Here is an 18,080-nt window from a genome sequence, read left to right on the forward strand (position 1 = left end):
AATGTCCTACCACAAGCAAAGGTTGATAAACGGCTGACCTGCCTCTTGAATCTGTTCTCCCATTAGTGAGAAAAATATTTCAGGTGTATTGTTATTTAATTTGTGCTGTTATCATTACCATTAGTGTTTTGTATTTTTAAATGAAATCGAAATGCTTTCTGGAAGCTTTGCCCTCTGAGGTTACTTCTGGTCACACCACTCCCTGCTATTTTTAAGTCAAATTTTTAAACTTGTATGTTATCAGCTTGTTGTCTGAAGCCCTTAGAGAAAGCTTCTTGGGAACAGTGATCATGTCATCTCATTCAGTGTTGTCTGAGAAGCTCCTCAGGTTTGCTTAGTTAGATTTAGGGCTTATATTCAGCTGCTAACTGACCGTAAAGATTGCCAAGACAATAGAATACTTTCAGACAAAATGCTGAATAGGCACAACTCTGACCCTTATTCTCTCAGTGCCCCACCTCCAAGATTACCCAAACTTGCCCTGAAAATCACTGGACTGTCTGGCAAACAAGCAATCAAAGATATAATGCCTGGCATGGCAGTGGCCTCTAGGGCCTAGTTCCATCCTACAATGTGAGCACACTCTGATGGGTTGATTCTCCCCACTGGCTTGTGGACTATCAAACATAAAATTTTACTCTAATTAGTATATGTCTAAGATTTTATATCTGTAACTGAAGGTATGGATATATCACAAGCACAGAACATGCACACACACACAATTAGTATCAAAATGTTGCCTCAACTTTAGTACTAATTTAAACTCAGTTTCTACTTTAATATTTTCCTTGTACTCTCTTGCCTACCTTCATTTCACCTTTTCTCATCCATGTAAATCTCTCTCACAAGCACACTTTCCTGTGATTTAAAGAGGCTCTCACATGCTGTTGAAGTTACAACAATATGCAGAGCATGTGTATGTAAAATTGCAGTGTAAAATATCCAGTCCTTAGACCCCCAGATATATACTATCCCATGAAAAGTATGTGGCAGGCATTGCGCTAGACTTTTTGCATAGCTTATTTTAAAATCTTGCAACAGTGCTGCAAGATAAGAAATGTAAAGTCATGTTGAACTTAAGAAAGTTAAGAGCTGGAGAAGAATTCAAATCTGGCTCTTTATGATTTCAAAAGCATGTACTTTAATCACTCTGCTGACTAGTTCTCAAGGCAGAAAATTTGTAAGCAAGAATTATAGAATCATCCATCATCATTGTCATCATTATCATCATCATCCCATCTATAGTGTCCTTAGCCCAAGGGCATGAATGTCATTATCATTTTAAGTATGCCCTGGCCAAAACATATGTAATTTTTACACATATTTATTATATATACTTATTATTCACAACTTAATAGGCTATGGGAACTATGCCTCTGCCTTTCTCTTATATTTCCTACTGACGTTAAGTGACTCAAATAGTTCTCACTTCCATATGTCCAGGTGTTTGAATCAGAGAAGCTGATAATTCCCTAGTCCTGGCAGCCATTAGTAAGCACTCAGAGTGTTTGTTTTCCACTGTATTCATCCATTTGCATCACTATAAAGAATGTCTGAGACTGGGTAATTTATAAAAATGAGATTTACTTTGGCTCATGGTTCTGCAGGCTGTACAGGCAGCATGACACAAGCATCTGCTCCTGGTTGGTCTCAGGAAGCTTCAATCACATCATAAGGTGAAGGGGACCAAACGTGGTCACATGGCAAGAGACAGAGCAAGAGAGAGTAAGGTAGGAGGTGCCAGGATCTTTAAACAATCAGATTTCCCAAGAACTCAGAGGGAGAGTTTGCTCATTATCATGGGAAACGCACCAAACATTCATGAGGAACCCACCCCCATAAAAAAAAAATCTCCCACCAGGCCCCATCTCTAACACTGGGGATCACATTTCAGCATGAGATTTGGAAAGGACAAATATGCAAACCTTACCACCCATTGAATTTAAATGTATTTTAGATATATTATCCAGGTAGCTGTATCAAAATCCCTAGGCTGGAAGATTAGAGGAACTCCTTTTCCCATACACGCAATGATATTTCCATTGATTTGTAAGACTATGACCCTTACTGCAACTTTTTCTCACTGGCAATTAGATAACTCCTCTTTTGCAAGTGGTTCCATAGTGGTATAGGGCAGCAAGCAGGTCATTTAGTTTGAAATTCTGAAGTATAGGAAGCTCAAAATTGAGTTGAAATCAAAATTGGATGAGATTTGAAAGTTATCCTAAAGAGTACGGTTTTAATCTCTGTCATGAGGACTTTAATTCCATGTAAATAATAGAAAACCATCAGAGGGTGGCATTTCCAGAATAATGAGGCAATGAGCTTTGAAATTCATTTTTTCATAAAATATAACACTGGTAAGAACTCACGAAAATCAACTTCTTCTCTAAAACTATTAATATTAATAAAAGATTTAAACAAGCTAGAAGTATTTATGAAGACAAACAGTTTATTCTGGGCAAGAATAGTAAGTTTTACTGTGTTGAAACTTATCCTATTCCCATCTTTTTCCCCTTATCGCTGAAGTAACCTTGAAAATCAGGAGTCTCACAGTCATGTTGCCTATGAAATCAGTAGACTAGCAACTACTGGAGGGGATAATAGATTTCTAATTTCCAAAAGATCTCCATCACCAGATAATTATTACTACTTAACTTGTCTCACAGCTTAATGAAAAAAAAAAACACAAACAAACACAAAAACAAAACAAACAAACAAAAATTTGCAGGACTTGTCATTATTTGACCTGATAAAGAGCTTACTGAGTGGGAAATGTCCTATACCCAGGATGTCTTTTAAAATCAATCAGTGACAATTGTTTAATTTTGCAGCTACCTGAAGTGGCGATGTCAGCTGTGAAAATAAGGGGCTGTACAAAAAATTATCTATCTATCTATCTATCTATCTATCTATCTATCTATCTATCTATCTATATCAGGAGGCTTTGAATGGCTCTGTTATATTTCTGAAGATCCAGAAGACCATACACATGAAAAAAAAACTAATTTATGAGATTTTCTGAACTTGAAGTCCTATGGAAACCAAATAAAGGCTCAGGAAAAGTTGTAAACTTCTAGAATGTTAATAGCATGCCACAACACACAGAAAATCACTGCAAAACAGTAGAAGATTAATTTGTTCAAAGCATTTACGGAAATATATGCATAATTATCAACAGATGAGTAAGGCAATAAAACAGAGATTACTATGGCTGCACATAAAAAGGAATTCAAACTTTACAGAAATAGTTTAGAAAAGACACTAAAGGAATAAACAACTTCAACAACAACAAAAAAGTAACAAAAAAAAAATCTGAGTATGTTTGTCAGATTGCCATATTTGTCACATTTATTATTTTAAATGTACAGTTTACAACAAAAAAAGAAACGTGAAAAATGTTATTAATATTATTCAGTTTGACATTATCTGACATTATCCACAAAGAAAAATGAATGGAGACAAATGAACAAAGCCTCAAATACTTGTGAAATAACATGAAACATATCACTATACAAATAAGTCCAAGATGTAATGGAGAAAGAAAGAGACGAGAGCAAAAATAATATTTGAAGAAGTAATGAGCAACAATTTTCCAATTTAATGACATACATAAATACTAACCTTCACATCCAAGAAGTTCCATGAATCAAAGCCAATGAATTCAAAGAGATCCACACTTAGACATGCCATACTCAAAATGTCAAAACCCAAAAACTCAAAGAGAAACTTGAAGGCAGCAAGAGAAAAATGACATCACATGTAAGTATCTTTAAATAAAATTGACAACTGACTTCTCATCAGAACCCATGAAGGCCAGAAAACAGTGGGATTACATATTGAATATGCGGAACAAAAAAGAATGTCAACCTAGAATTCTCTACTCAATAAAACAATTCTTCAAATACGGGGGTGAAATTAAGTTAGTATCTGAAAAAGAAAAGCCAAGTTTGTTGCTAAGAGACTTGACTTGTAAGAAATAGTAAAAGCCTTTCATGCCAAATGAAAGAACACTAGACAGAAATTGAAATCCATACTAAGAAAATAAGACCATGGATAATGTTAACTTTATGAAAAAATATAAAAAACAATCTAAATATATATTTGGTTATACAGTTTTTTTCTGTTATAATTTAAAAGATAACCACATAAACTAATAATTAAAACAATTATTAATAAAGTTACATGTACAAATGTGTAATTTCTGTGGCAATAAGAGCACAGGAAAGGAAAAGAAACTAAACTGGAACAAAGCTTTTTTTTTTATCCTACTGAAATTAAATTTATATTAATCCAAACTAGTTTGTCGCAGTCAAGATGTTGGTATAACTCCCAGGGCAACAATACTAGCACAATAACAAAAGAATAGAGTAAAAGAAACAAAAAACAAGTACAGTGGTTTTGTTTTATTTAACAAAAAAGATTACACCAATGGAAAATTAAAGGAACAGAAAATAAGACATGCAGAAAACAGAAAAAAAGAACAGATATAATTCCTCCCTGGTGTTATTTTTAATTATCAATATTATATAAACATAAATAAATTAAACACTATAATCCAAAGGCAAAGATTGGCAGAATATTAAAGTAAAAATGATCCAACTTTATATTTTTAACAAGAGTAACACTTCAAAGATAAAAATTGATTGAAGATAAATAGATGAAAAATATTGACCATACTAAGAGTAACCAAAATAGAATGAAGGTGACTGAACAAATATAAGACAAAATAAAATACATTTAAGATCAAATTATTATTACAGATTTAAAAAGGATATTTTATAATAGAAAGGTCAAACCATCGTAAAAATATTTACATACTCACCTAGCCACAGAACTATAAAATGGAGAGCAATAATACTGAAAAAATTAAATGAAGAAACAATAATGCAATAATAACATTTATAAAATTCAATACTCAGTTTTTAATATTATACAGAATTGTACAGAAAATCAACAAAATAATAGAAAGTTGAGCAACATTATAAACTGCATAGATCTAACAGACATCTATAAAGACTCCACTAAACAACAACAGAGCCCACATTCTTCTAAAGCACACATGGTACACGTTCCAGGATACCCTATAGTTAAAGCCATAAAGTAAGCCTCAGTGCATTTATAAACAGATTGGAATTACACAAAGCATGCTTCAGTGTCATAACAGAATTAAATTAGAAAATATTAACCAAAGGAAATTTTGGAAATTCAAAAACATGTGAAAATGTAAAAACCTATTCAGAATTAACATCAGAAAAGAAAGTACAAAGGAAATAAAATAATTCATGAGATGAATAACAGCAAAGTACACCATACTGAATCTATAGGATGTAGCTAATGAAGAGTTTTAAAATAATTTCTTAGCCCTCAACACGTAAGTATAAAATAAGAAGAAAGATCACAGGTAAATAACCTAACCTTTCACAACTGGAAACTAGAAATAGAAGAACAAACTCAACCTAAATCAAGGGGAAGGCAGAAAATTACAAATATTAGAACAATAATAAATTATGTAGAAAACAGAAAAATAATAGAAATAGCAAAACCAAAAGTTGACTCTATAAAAAGATTTCAAATATTAGTAAACATTTGTGTGGTACCAGAATAGAAATAGATACATATATTAATAAAACAGAATTGACATTCCAAAAATAAGCCTTTACATTTATGGTCAACTGACTTCAACTGTGGAGCCACAACTTTTCTATGAAAAAAATATTCTTTTCAATAAATGGTCTTGTCTATTAATTATCCACATGAAAAAGCATAAAGTTGGACCCTTATATTATACCATATGTAAAAATTATAACAAAATGCATCATAGACCTACATGTAAGAGCAAAAACTATAAAAGTTTTAGAAGAAAACATATGTGTTACTTTGGTTGGACAACAGCTTTTGAGATAAAGCATCAAAAGGACAAGTGACAAAATAAAAAATAAATAGAGTTTCATCAAAATTAAGATAACACCCTTTGTACATCAAAGAACATCATTAAAACCAGAAATGACAACTCATAGAATAAGGCAAAATATTTACAAGTCATACGTTGGATAAGAGACTTGTATCCAAAATAGCATTGTTTTACAAAATATTTTACAATCAGAATAAAAACAGAACTAATGCAATTTTAAAATGGGCAAATTTACAGGAAAAAAACCCAAAAGACCTCACTAAAAAGTTGGCAAAGGACATAAACAGATACATCTCAAAAACAAACAAACAAACAAAAAAAAACACATGTGGCCAACAAACATGAAAAAAAGCTCTACATCACTGATCATTAAAGAAATGCAAATCAAAACCACAATCAGATACCATCTGACACTAGTCAGAAAGGCAATTATTATAAAGTCAAGAAACAACAGATGCTGGCAAAGTTGAGAATAAATAGGAATGCTTTTACACTGTTGGTGCGAACATAAATTAGTTCAATCATTGTGGAAGACAATGTGGTGATTCCGTAAAGATTTAGAACCAGAAACACCGTTTGACCCAGCAATCCCACTGCTGGGTATATACCCACAAGAATATAAATCATCCTATTATAAAGTACATGCATGTGTATGTTCATTACAGCACTATTCACAATAGCAAAGACAGGAAATCAACCCAAATGTCTGTCAATGATAGACTGGATAAAGAAAATGTGGTACATATACAACATGGAATACTATGCAACCATAAAAACGAATGAGATCATGTCCTTTGCAGGGACATAGATGAAGCAGGAAGCCATTATCCTCAGCAAACAAACAGAAGAATGAAAACCAAACACTGAATGGTCTCAGTTATAAGTGGGAGCTGAACAATGAGAACACATGGAGATGGCGGGTGGGGAACAACACACACTGGGGCTTGTCAGAGGATGGCAGTCAGGGGAGAGCATTAGCAAAAAGAGCTGATGCATACTGGGCTTAATACCTAGGTGATGGGTTGATAGGTGTGGCAAACCACCACGGCACATGTTTACTTATTGTATTAGTCAGGGTTCTCTAGAGGGAGAGAACTAATAGGATATATATATATTCTATTATATATATATCCTATTTTACATATATATTAGTCAGGGTTCTCTAGAGGGACAGAATAGGATATATATATATTCTATATATATATAGAGAGAGAATATATATATCCTATTCTATATATATATCCTATTCTATATATGTATATCCTAATATGATAGGATATATATATCCTAATATGATAGAATATATATATCCCATATATATATAGAACATATATATATCCTATATATAGAGAGAGAACATATATATATATCCTAATAGGATACATATTCTATATATACATCCTAATAGGATATATATATCCTAATATATATAGGATAGATATATATAATAGGATATATATATATCCTATATTTATATCCTAATAGAGGATATAGGATATATATCTATATATAGAATATATATTCTATATATGATATATGTATCTATATATGTATGTATATCATATATGTATATATCACATATATTATACATATATCATATATATATATAAAGGGGAGTTTATTAAGTATTAAGTCACATGATCACAAGGTCTCACAATAGGCTGTCTGAAAGCTGAGGAGTAAGGAGGGCCAGTCCGAGTCCCAGAACTGAAGAACTTAAGAGCCCAGTGTTTGAGGGCAGGAAGCATCCAGCATGGGTGAAAGATGTAGGCTGAGCAGCTAGGCCAGTCTTGTCAGTTCACATTTTTCCTGCCTGCTTATATTCTAGCCACTCTGGCAGCTGGAAGCACAATCCAATAAGGTCTCCCCAAATAAGATTATGACACAAAGCCAGAGAGTTGATATAACTCTAAGGTAGGACCATAAAGGTATATTGTTGGCCTTGCCAGCTGAAGGCAAATTGCTTCTGGTAGGCCTTATGGACAGGAATAGAGAAAAAGCCATTTGCCAAGTCAACGTCTGCATACCAGGTCCCAGGAGATGTGTTAATTTGCTCAGGCAATAAAACTACATCTGGTACACTAGCTGCAATTGGAGTAATGACTTGGTTAAGCTTATGATAATCCACTGTCATTCTCCAAGATCCATCTCTTTTCTGCACAGTCCAAATGGGAGAGCCGAACAGGGATGTGGTGGGAATCACCACCCCTCCGTCTTTCAAGTTCTTGATGGTGGCACTTATCTCCACAGTCCCTCCAGGGATGTGATATTGTTTTTGATGTACTATTTTTCTAGGTAGATGCAGCTCTAATGGTTTCCATTTGGCCTTTCCCACCATACTAGCCTTCACCCTACCAGTCAGTGAGCCAATGTAGGGGTTCTGCCAGCTGCAAAGTATGTCTATGCCAATTATGCATTCTGGCAGTGGGGAAATGACCACAGGATGAGTCCAGGGACACACTGGGCCCACTGTAAGTCAGACCAGACCTAAAACTTCATTAATTACCTGACCTCCATAAGCCCCTACTTTAACTGAAGGACCACAATAACGTTTTGGGTCCCCTGGAATCAATGTCAGCTCAGAGCTAAGGTCCAGCAGTCCCTGAAATATCTGATAATTTCCCTTTTCCCAGTGCAAGTTACCCTGGTAAAAGACTGGAGGTCTCCCTGGGGAATGATGGGAGAAAGATTAACAGCATAAATGTTTGGTAATGTAGTGGGGTCCTTCCTCAAGGAGACCCCGCCTCCTCTTTATTCAAGGGGTTCTGGGTCTGTAAACTGGTTCAAGTCTGGAAGTTGATTGAGGGGCCATGATTCTCTGTTTTTATAATTCAAATTAGCCTGTTGTCCATTAGACCTAGAATTTTTCTGCTTGTATAAATTAAATAGGAGTGCAGTAGTTTTCCCATCAATTTCACTTCTAGGAATAGTGATTAATTAGCCAATGTCAGAGCTCTACATGAGTCAGACTGTTCTGATTGCTGCTTTGCCTCTGCTGTCCATTATGGTAGCTACACCTACCTTGCCTTTGATGGTTGAGTGCCTCCTCTTGGCCCCTGCCACCTTGGGATCCAATTATTCCCATTGTATTTCAATTTGGTTTTGAGTGACTGTGGCTCCCACTGGTAGGTCTGACATATAAAGAAGAGCAATTACAGGGCTCTTCAAAGATTCAGGTGCTGCCCTCATAAATCTATTTTGCAAGGCATCGGTCAAGGGTATATCTTCCAAACCCTCCCAGCTGGGATGAGTAGGTCTAAAGTGACTAATCCACTCCACCATCCCCATCTCCCTAAGCCTTTGGATCCCTTCCTTTACATTAAACCAAGGGAGATCAGGCATATCCGGCTCACTCACATTGGGCCATCTTTTAATCCGTGTTTCAGTTAACCAAACAAATAAACTATTAGCGTCTTTTTTTTAACTCACTGAACTGCAACATTAAATGCAGAGTCCCTACTTAGCAAGCCCAAATCAATAAATTCAGCCTGATCCGACTCTATATTCCTTCCACCATTATCCCACACCATTAATATCCATTCCCATGCCTATTCTCCAGATTTCTGTTTATATAAATTAGAAAACTTAAGCAATTATTTTTGAGTGTAGCACACCTCTTCATGGGTCACACTCTCAACCTCACCTCTAGGGGCCCACTGGGACTTTAGTCTAATTATAGGTCTAGAAACAAACAGAGGTGTTAGGGGTAGCTCCTGAGGATAATCAACATTATCTTGCCTGGCACCTGCCTCAGGGGAGGCCATCGATGTTGCCTCAGGCAGCACAGGGTTTATCTCCTCAGGCAAAGATGGAAAGGCTGACGGCAGCATGAGCCGAGGAGGGGATGTTGCCACTATGGGTTGGGGAGGCTGTTTCCTCTGGCAAAAAAGGTTCATCAGAGTTTAAAAACTTAGTGTCCTTAGCTTCATCAGGGTCCTCCCACACGTCTGCATTTCAAGTTGCAGGGTCCCATTATTTTCCAATCAATGCCCTCACTTTAACAGTAGACACCTGTCAAAGCTCTGCATGCACCTTTCGTTGCAGTCAGCCACCTGCATGGTAAGAGCTTGTGTCTGTTTTTCCACAATTTCAGCTCTTTTTCTACAGGAGATAAGACTCCCACTCAGGGCAATCTTAGCAGATACGAGGCTCAGTATCTGTCCTGAAGCCGGGAGATATAATCCCTAAGTGTATTATTTTCTTTCATCAATGTGTTCACTGAACTTAGGAGCCACCAACCAGCTTCATTATGTTCCTTGGTTCTCCATATATGGTCAACGGTATTCTGTGTAGAGTCATTGAACTCCTTGCCTCACATGAGCAGTGAATCAGGAGTGTCAAATCCATTTATTTTGCATAACTCTCTAAACAGTTCTGGCCAAGGACTATCAGTGTTCTTTATACTATTAGAAGTAGAGTCCTGAGAAATTTTGAGTCTAATCATATTAAGCATCTAACTCTGAGAACCCCAAAACCAATGAAAGAACTCCATCCTTACTCTCAGGGTCACAAGGTCCCACAGTAGGCTGTGTGCAAGCTGAAGAGTAAGGACAGCCAGTCGGAGTTCCAAAACTGAAGAACCTGGAGTCCGATGTTCAAGGGCAGGAAGCATCCAGCATGGGAGAAAGATGTAGGCTGACAGGCTAGGCCAGTCATGTCAGTTCACATTTTTTCCTGCCTGCTTATATTCTAGGCATGCTGGCAGCTGATTAGATTGTGCCAACCCCGGTTAAGGGTGGATCTGCCTGTCCAAGCTCACTGACTCAAATGTTAATCTCCTTTGGCAACACCTTCAATCAACACTTTGTATCCTTCAGTACAATCAAGTTGACACTCACTATTAGCCATGTAATAAACCTGCACATGTACCCTGGAACGTAAAAAAATAAAATAATTTAAAAACTGGCAAAGAGCTTGAATAGACATCTCTCCAAAGATAACAAAGGTTCAATGAGCACAAAAAAAGATACTCAAAATCATAAGTCATTAGGGAAATTCAAATCAAAACACAATGAGATATATTACTAGGATGGTAAATTTTTAAAAAGCAGACAATGAAAAGTATTCATGAGAATGTGGAGAAAATGAAATGTAAAATGATGCAATCACTTTGGCAGTTCTCAAAATCTTAGATATAAGAATTATCATATGAGCTAGTAATTCCACTCCTAGGTACATACCCAAAATAATAGAAGATATGTATCAACCAAAAACTTGTATATTAATTTTTACAATGGCATTATTCATAATAACCAAAAAGTAGAAACAATCCACAAGTCTATCACCTGATAAATGGCAATGGATGCGTTGTATATCCATACAGTGGAATATTATTTAGCTGTAAAAGAGAATGTGGTAATAATTTATGCTACAACATGGATGAACCCTGCAAACAGTACACTAAGGAAAAGAAGCAAGATACAAAATGACACATATCATGTGATTCCATTTAATGAGATGACTAGAACATACAAATGCAATGAAGTAGAAATATACTAGTCATTGCCAGGGTCTTGGAAAAGTGAAGGATAGGCAATGAATGCTATGGATATGGTTTTCTTTTTGTTGTTATGAAAATGTTCTGGAATAATATAGTAGGGGCAGTTACATAGCTATGAATATAATAAAAACACTGAATAGTACACTTTTAAATGATGAATGCTATGATATGTAAATTATATCTCAATTAATACTAACACATGGCACTACAACGTTAAATAGCTGAGGTTCAACCACAAGCTTCCTGTAATCATGTATCCAAAATATACAAAGATATAATCTGATGCTCTGCATCAAGGGCATTGTATTGATGTTACAGTAAATGTAGAATTAGCTGGTATTATATTTTTACAGTAATAACATTGGCCACTTACTACATGCTAGGCAATTTGTTAAGTGTTTTATGTGCTTTACCTACAGAAACTAGATTAGTGGTTGCAGGCAGGACTGATGACAGTGTTGGGGAGATGGGAATGGGAAGTCACCACTAAAGATATGTTTTTTTGGTGGGAAAAGGGATTAAAATACTCCTGAATTAGAAAACATTAGTTTTAATGTTCACAACCTTGTGAATATATTACAAATCACTAGATTGTATACTTTCAATGGTAAAATTGTATAATATATGGATATTTCTACAAAACTCACTTTTAAAAAAAGAGAAAAAATAGAATCTTTTGGTGAAAGAAATAGTCATTTTGACGTCATTAATAGTAATTATAATAACATTAAGAATAGTCCATGTTTAGCAAGGTTTCAGTATGTCCCAGACATTACGCTAAGGGCTTTATCATACTTGCCATTGTGTGACCTCATGGAACTAGGTACCATGATTAACATTTTTGGTATCTTTAGTGTACAGATGACATGAACTTAATGTTTGAATCATTCATATCTTTCTGATAACAAACAACTAGACAGTGCTAGTGCCATAATCCATATTCCAGTGAAAACTGCAGAACTAGAGCTTTCAATCTTCTACTACATGCATCTATAGTTTTGAGATTACCTTGCTATGTTACTGCTATTCCATCCCAATGCACTTGTTACCCAGTAAGATTAGATGCTGGGTAGCATCTTTCTGCATTACCACCTTCCATCTCTTCCCATCAACGAACACAGCTCCAGTGTTTTTCCTGGGAACTCTCTCATTGGCTCAGTTTTCTGTGGTCTATCATCAATTGCCGATGATTTTGATATGCACCTTCCTTATGATTTGATGGAAGTACCTTGACCAGAAAAATCAAGCAGCTAATGGAGTGAATGCCAAGCAGAGAAAGCCTGTGGTGGAGCTTACATCAGAGGTAGAGCTCTTATTTGGCTCCTCATTTGGAACTAGACTGTTAACATCTAGAATGTGGGGGATAGACATGTGTCCTGGAGAAGGAGACACCCCTCTTGCTTCATATTTCCATGTAAATGTACATCAATTAATGTAACATTTTTGTCTGGTTTTGCCTATTCACTCATTCTTTTCCAGAAGATTAGATCCCATGTGACCTAGTTATCTAGATCACATGGGAGCATGAATTGGGATTGCACAGTTTTTCTATTTTTCCTCTCGTCTCTCTGGCATCTACTAGCTAGGAAAGTATGTACACTATTCCACTGTAAACCATGGGGCAAACTTATTGGTAAAAGCTATTTCCCTTTTGGAGTGTGAGGAACTGGTGTTGATGAGATTGGGAATGAGAAACAGTGCTGAGATTATCTAGCTTTGTCTGTGACTCGGTGTGAAAATCTTTCTAAATGTGAATGTTGCATAGGCTGGTTAACCTACCTACGTCCTCTTCTCCATCATCATCTCTGTCAGCAACTAGCTGCCATATTGATCACTGTCTGCCTGACTCCCTCTTTTCAACGACTGGTTTTTAACTCAGTCAAAGAAAAATGTTTGTTCTTTACTGGTCCTCCAAACAGGATGTAAAGGAAAGAGAGTACAGGGCAGACGTCATATCAGTAGATTCAAGTCTAGGCATTAAATTAAAGAGAGTAGATATTTTCCAGGATGATATGTAAACCTGTCCTGCTCACTGGAGATGGATTCAGGACTAACATTTTAACTAAACTGTACAGGGCCACTAAGTTCTGTTGGACCTGCAGTTGAGTTTTGATTATTAACTGCAATATTCCAGATGCCTAGCACATTACCTGGCCCATAGTAGATGTCTAAATATGTTATAAAATTAATAAATGAAGGCTTCTTAGGTGTTTTATGTGTGATATATGTGTGTATACACATGTGTGTGATATATGTATGTATATACATACCATTTTATATTTTATTTTTATAAATACAAACATTATGCAAATTGCATGTTATGTATTACATGTAAGAAATTACATGTAAGTTACATAATTTATATTTTATATTTAATTTATAGATTATTATATCTTTATATATGTTAATAACTATATGTGTGTATAGTCCTAAAGGACCAAGCAGGGGTGGAAGCTACACAAATGGATAGCTATATGTATGTCAAAATTTGATGATTTTTGGTTCCGTTCATGCCTTTTTAAAAATTACATTCCACGGAAACGTGTATGTGTTTTTATGTTAAGCATAATTTCATTATTTCATTACACAAGCAAGATTTGTAATATGGTCCTAGTTTTATATATGAAGCTAGAGTTTTGTGGTTTTAATTTTAAAGGAACACCTTAATTCCACTCCTCAGGAAAGAAGTATATTGAGAAAATTAATTTTCAGAACTTAAATTCAAACAAAACCAAGAATTTTGGTGAAGAATTTAGCCCAGTAATTAGATCAATCAAGAAGCTATTTTATTTGTGAAATGGTTGTGAAACGGGAAAGTGAAGAATTTCGAAATTTGAAACATTAATCCAGAATTCAACTGAGACAATTTTTTTTCATTAGAAGTTACATGACTGTTTCCAGAAGGGAAATTTAGAAGAAAAATTTTAGAAGGGAAAGGCTACATCTGTGAAGCCAGTTGGAATGCAGAGGTGAAACCTTTTCATTTCTCATAGACCTAAAATGTCTAACACTGTATGTTCCCTTAGGCTAATCATAAAAGCTAGGGCATTTACTTAAGCTCACTTTATTGATTCTCAGTCTAGCATATTTCAAAGGGTGACTGTATCAATAGAATTTTGTTGAATATACTTAAAGATAATTTACCTACATTGAACTGATTTTATTCCTAACGTGTGAAAATGAAACTGGTCTGACTCATTCTCAGGCTATTCTCTGCTTAGTCAGAGCAAGTAAACACACTCAAATCTAAATCTGACCATACAATTTTCTAGCCTAGAGTCTTTCAACGACTCCTTATGACCTATAAAATGAAACACATACCTTGTAATAAGTCAAAAAAAAAAAAAGAACCTCCACTGTTTTTTCTTGCCTGCTCTCCATTATGATCCATTGCACTGCTTCCCCGCCATCTCAAACGTATCACACTTAGCATGTGCCTTGGTGTCTTGGCAAAGGCTATCTTCTCTTCCAGGAATAGCCTACTATTTTTTTCCATGACATACTTGTTGATTCCTGGCACTCTTCTACACACTCATAAAGACCCAGAAAAACATCTTTTCTTCCAAGACTTCTCTGACCACCAAAATTGTTCATCTCTTCCCTTTTTCTGCCAAGACTAAAGCTATTCTGAGACTTTATTAAAGGTTCCTTCCCTTCACTTACTAGCACTATGGCCTTAGGTTAATTACTTGACTTCCATAAGGTTCAGTTCCATTAACTATGAACTAGTAAGGTTAATAGTAATACTTATCCCTAGAGTGTGTTGGGACCATTTATTGATATGATGAAGGTAAGTTTCTTAGCACTCACTGTTCCTGGGACATGGAGAACTCAACAAATGTTTAAGTTATTATATTATTGTTCTACTCCTATTTTCTCTTCCTCTATTCCTAGAAGAGCTTAAGGTCCTAAGTCAAGAGAAACATTTAAGACGGTGACTGCAAGTTTGCAGTGAGTTTACCACACTAAGACAACTGAGAGAATAAGCTTTTATACAGACTCAGCCCCGGGCTATTTTCAGACACCTTTGCTGTTAAATGGTACAGAAAACACTGCGTGTTTGGCAGTTGTGTAGGTTAACATTAGCATGGATTTTAACTCAATGTCAAGAGGAAAACAAGCTCTATCTATACCATACTCAGAAGCTCTTGGAAACCTAGACTCACTTTTACCATTTTACACTAAACTCAAATTTTTGTCCTCCAGGCCTTATTCTTTCCTATGTCAAAAACTTTTTTTTACTTACCTTCTTTCAATGTGGGGCTCTTGAATTCGCTTGCTGCTCCTCCTCCACTTACTATTGATTTATTTTCCATGTGGCTCTTTGCTTCCTAAAGAAATGTCTGAGTAATCAGGTGCTGTTCTTATGCTAACACTTCTGGGCAGAGTGCATATGCAGTTCAGTCATTACTTAAACTTCACTCTACTTAGTGAAACACCCACCATATTCTTGGCTCATCTGTCTCGTGGTCACAACAAGAACAATGTTTCACAACTATAAAGCTTTTGTTTTTGGTCCAACTCTGCATGTCATTCCACATGGTTTTATATCAATAAACTTTCACAACATTACTGGTGCATAACAAATAACTACAAGAAATTAGTAGCATAACAAAATTAAGCATTTATTCCTCAAGCATCCGGATGGTCATCCAGGTGATGCCTCCACTGGGGTTCAGATTATCCACATGTCTGACAGGAAACTGTTTTCAAAGTCATATGGCAAAGAACACAATTACAGCAAAAGGTGAGGAATTTGGCCCACTAATGAGATCAATCTGTCATGAAACTTATTTACATATAAAATCTTCCCTTAATTTAACCCTTTACTGTTTTCATTTTAATAACATGTTGATATCTTTTCCCCCTGTAAATATGCACTATGATAAACACTACAATATTACTTACTATCTGTTGAATGGGAAGTGATAATCAGAATGAAACATACACACATACTAACACATATATGTCTATTCATACACATGGACAGAAAAGTCATTAAGGAACTAATGCAATTAAAGAGAAAGCATATAAGGCAAGCTAAGCCCTGAAGAAGATATGGTTATACATTATGGAGAGAGATTTAGGGAAAGACAGAGATCCATAACTGGAAGAGAGTCAAAGAGCTCAAACATATTGCAGTTCCAGAAAAGAATGCAATGCTCAAAACCTGATGAGGATAATTCAGAAGTGCACAAACGGTAACTTGAGAGGGTTTCCAATAGTCAGTGAGGTACAAGTTGAGCCAAATGATGATGATGTTGATGATGATAATGATGGGATATAGCCCTAGAAAATATTACAATCCTTGAGTCTATTCTATGATACATGAAAAATTGAATAAACAAATATATGGAAGATAAGGAAAGCTCTTCTTCATTGGAGAATTCCAAACAATAAATATAAAAGAATTGAGGAAAATAGGAAAACACTACTTGGAAAATTCTAAAGTAATATACTTTTAGGCAAAAATCATTAATGAATACTAAATTTAATGGGTGAATACATGATGATATATGGGAAATTTACACATCTAAAAGTAATTCCCATAAAACATTTGCTAATTACAAACGGGAAAACAATAACATTATAGTAGAAAAACCCGAAAACAACGCTGTAATTAAGTGATCAAAATTAATATCATCACAACCTAACATCATCTGTTCATTAAGATTGACACATAATTTATGATGTGTTGCTATCAAAAATAAATAATCTGAATTTTAAAATAAAGAGATATTCTATAAATTGAGAGAAATTCTACCAAATATCTTGCCAGTAGACCGCAAAAGTGTTGAAGTAATGAAAGACAAAGAAAAACTGAGAACTGTTGGAATTTAAGGGTTTTAAGGGTGTAGTTCATCTAAATGTAGGATCCTGTGTTGGATCTGGACCAGAAATAGAATATTAGTGGGATTATTGGCAAGATTTGCATAAAATTTATAGATTATAGTAATGCATCAGTGTTAATTTTTCATTATTTAAAAAAATCACTACACTATGCATATGTAAGAACATTTGAAAAATTTGAATGAGGGTCATATGCCAGGATTTCTCAATGGCAGCACTGTAAAGATTTTGGCTGTAACTGTCTTGGCTGTGAAGGGACACTACGTGTGTTGCAGGATGTATAGCAGCATGCCAGGCCTCTACCCAATTAGATATCAGTAGTAACAACATTTCTATGTTAAGTTGTGATGACCAAAAATGAATGCATACATTACCTTAAGGTGTAGAAGGCACAAAATCATCCTCAGTTGAGAATCACTGGAATAAGAAATTCTGTGTATTATTTTTGTAACTCTCTTATGAGACTGAAATTGTCTTAAAGTGAAAATTTCCAAAATTTGTAAAAATGCCTAGCACAGTACCAGTAGGTTACTGAGCACTAACTAAGTAATAGCTCTTTTAAAATCCAATGAATAAACCTCTCTGAAAATTTATACATATTTGGAAAGCCCACATTTCTATTATTTAGTTTTATTTATTTATTTTGGAGACAGGTCTCATTCTGTTGCCCAGGCTGGAGTGCAGTGGTGTGCTCAGAGCTCACTGCAGCCTCAAACTCCCAGGCTCAGGTGATCCTCCTGCCTCAGCCCTCCGAATAGCTGGGACCACAGGTGTCTGCCACAACAGGCTATATATATATATTTTTTTTTTTTGGTA

Source organism: Pan troglodytes, chromosome 3 (genome assembly GCF_028858775.2).
Source record: "Pan troglodytes isolate AG18354 chromosome 3, NHGRI_mPanTro3-v2.0_pri, whole genome shotgun sequence".
Lineage (NCBI taxonomy): Eukaryota > Metazoa > Chordata > Mammalia > Primates > Hominidae > Pan > Pan troglodytes.